This window comes from Paramisgurnus dabryanus, chromosome 22 (genome assembly GCF_030506205.2).
Source record: "Paramisgurnus dabryanus chromosome 22, PD_genome_1.1, whole genome shotgun sequence".
Lineage (NCBI taxonomy): Eukaryota > Metazoa > Chordata > Actinopteri > Cypriniformes > Cobitidae > Paramisgurnus > Paramisgurnus dabryanus.
In genome coordinates this window covers 12,085,115-12,088,173 of record NC_133358.1, presented here as the reverse complement: position 1 = coordinate 12,088,173, position 3,059 = coordinate 12,085,115, and positions in this window count along the sequence as shown.

Here is a 3,059-nt window from a genome sequence, read left to right as displayed (position 1 = left end):
GCAGACGAGAGGGGGAGAGAGAGAAGCCCCTCTTGCAGTCCCCGCCTCTACAGGAAAACACTATACGTCATCAGCTCTGCTTTATGACGTCAGGGGCCAACTTATCCATTAAGTAGCTATTAAAAGTTAAACATTATTTGTTCTATTCTTGTACGTTTATTCAGAAATTTTGGCTAGACTTGTACTCCCATTTAAATAAAACACCTATCCTTGCACAATCGCTTGAAAGATATCTGCTATTACTCTGACTCAACAAATCTAAAGAGTAACTTTTTTATTTTGATTGGCAAAATTTATGGGCTCAATTCCTACTTTTTCACATTTCCTGATTGAGGTTGACTCACTGCTCACATCTTTTTGTTTGACTAACAATAAAGAATGTGTTAAGTTTTTGGATATATATATTTTAAAAAATATATTTCTATTGACTCCAACTTAACTAATTTCCTTCATTGCTTTTATATTTTTATTTTTATTATGTTTTCCTTTATTGTAAGCTACATACCCCTTTATTGTGTTTTGTTTATTTCTCCTTTTCCTTTTTTTTCTCTGACTTCTATCTTCTTTTATTTGATAATGTTCTCCTGAAGGTGATTGTATATTTCATCTAATTGTTTCAATAAAAAAAGCTATTAAAAGTTAGGACATCTTTATAAGAAGCTTTTAAGTTATTATGGTGATCTCATATCAGCTTTTTTCAAGCACTTGATTTTTTCTGTTATTTGTTCAACAAATTGTTATAACATGTTGTGAATATTGCCTTTTTGTAATGTGACTGACAATAAATAATAAATAGTTAAGACTTTAAAGTGCTGTCATTCATTTGTTTGTTTTCATTTGCTTTGTTATTTATTGGCTATAAACCAGAACAAATGGTTATTTTTACCAATACTTATTTAACTTTTGCTTAATTCATCTGATTAATTAGCACAGTAGTAAAATAACCTATATTCATAACTTTTTGTTGCTGCTCATGCCCTAACCTTTTTAATTTCATTACCAAACAAAAAGACTATTTAGATAAATTAGCAATATTTAAATTTCCTTTAACATTTAATGAAGTTTTAAACGTAGGTTGGGGAGGAGCCTAAACATTCAGGCCTGTCAATCATCATCATCATGGGCGTATGTAAGGCAGCCTTCAAACCTCCGCGTCCAGCTGCTTTCTTTTCCAGCATCCCTCCTCCTCCCTATCTCCTCCTTCACTCTCTCTTTCTTCCTCTTTGCAGTTCCGTTGCAGGGGGTTGAACTTGTGGCTCGAGCCCCAGCCTCAGGTTCGCTCTCTCTGAAGGTTCAGAGCTCAGGTACAGAGCTCCCTTCGAGGACAGCAAGCCAAGTTCGTTTACCATTAATCATTAAGACCTGAATGCGCAGGCAAACTAGTGAATTGGCTTTAACATTACACACACATTTATTCTTAGTCCATGGAATAAGACATGGTCCGGAATCAGATCATTAACACTTGCAATGACAGAGAGACTTGAGTGATGTTTTTACAAACTATATAGGCTACTATAAATGACTTTATCTAAACAACTAGCAAGAACAACATGATACAAATATAAAGTGGCACCAAAAAGTATTCGAAAACCAAAAACAATGTCAAAATATTAGATGATAAAATGTTAATCCTTGTGGCATTTTCAAACATATACTGTAATGGCTAGAGAGCTTTCTTGGAACAATAGACGTGCAAAATATACAATACTAGCTATAGAAATGAGCAAGAACCAGAAGTGAGATAAGGAAATGCTAAAATAAAATGAACACCATCTAATTCTGAAAGAACATCTTTAAACAGTGAAGCTGGGTCTTATGATGACAAAAAATGATAAGAAAAACAGAAACAGAAAAACTCATTTGTTATGATTACATAAGCAGAAGCAAAAGACTCCCAAAAGAGGCAAAGTAGCTTTCACAATAAATGTCTGCATGAAACAGAAATAGGTTTTAGTGAAACTTTATTGTTGCTATGTTTTTGTTATTTTGACTGATAAACTATTGTTTTAAATTTTGGGCAATTGTGATTTTTCATTCCTATAATAGAGTAGCCTACAAAGTGTGTTGGACCCACGAGTGAAAGTATACCATGATGTTTTAAAATATCTTTTATTATTTTTTGCCAGTAGATACACGAATTATTCAGTCTAACAACCATAAAATATAATGTCTTTATAACAATTAACAGAGCACCATGACGATGCCTTTTTAAATATGGTTTCAGAGAGTTCATGCAGTATGAGTATATGGTAATTTTTTTCCTTTTTGACAACACTGCCCTCTTGTGTTTTTTCATGTGATTAACACGTACAGACAGATGCCAGATAAGTGATGTAGTAAAAAAGTGTTGTGTAGAAACATTTTGATAGGAAAGATCTAACAGCATAGTGAAAATACCAATATTTTAATTAGTTAATAATTGTTTAGTATCCTAATAGCTGAACAAAACCACAAACATATTTCAAAGTATATTTTAATCCCAGTGACCTGAAGTCATAATTTCTCATGTTTTATTTATTTTGATCAGAGATGTATAAAGTACTAGGGGCCCAGACTTGAGTAAAAGTACAAGTGCTCTATCAAAAAAGTGACTTGAGTAGAAGTTGAGGTGCTCTTTCAGCACAGCACTTATGTGGAAGTACTAAAGTATTAAACATGTTTTGTACTTAAGTATTGCAAGTAGTTTATTTTAAAATATACTACTCAAGTACTGAAAGTAAAAGTACAAGTATTGTGTAATGTAGTTATTAAAGAAAACAGTCAAAAGTTTGAATATAATATTGTTTATATTATTTCAAATGTTTAAGCTAAAGGACACTCACAATTCCTTTGGCTGTAGCAGCAGTACAAGAACAGGAATGTTCAGATTAATTCAGATTAATTTTACTGATATGGCGATAGAGAATTCAGTATTATGAAATATAAGTCTATATAATGATAAAGGTACAAGGTGTTTCAATGGATTTAGGTTTCGTTCTTTCGCGCACATTCACCCTTTCTCGCCCTTCACTATCTCCGATTGGTTTAGACCACGATGTGTGTGTGTGTGTGTGTGTGTG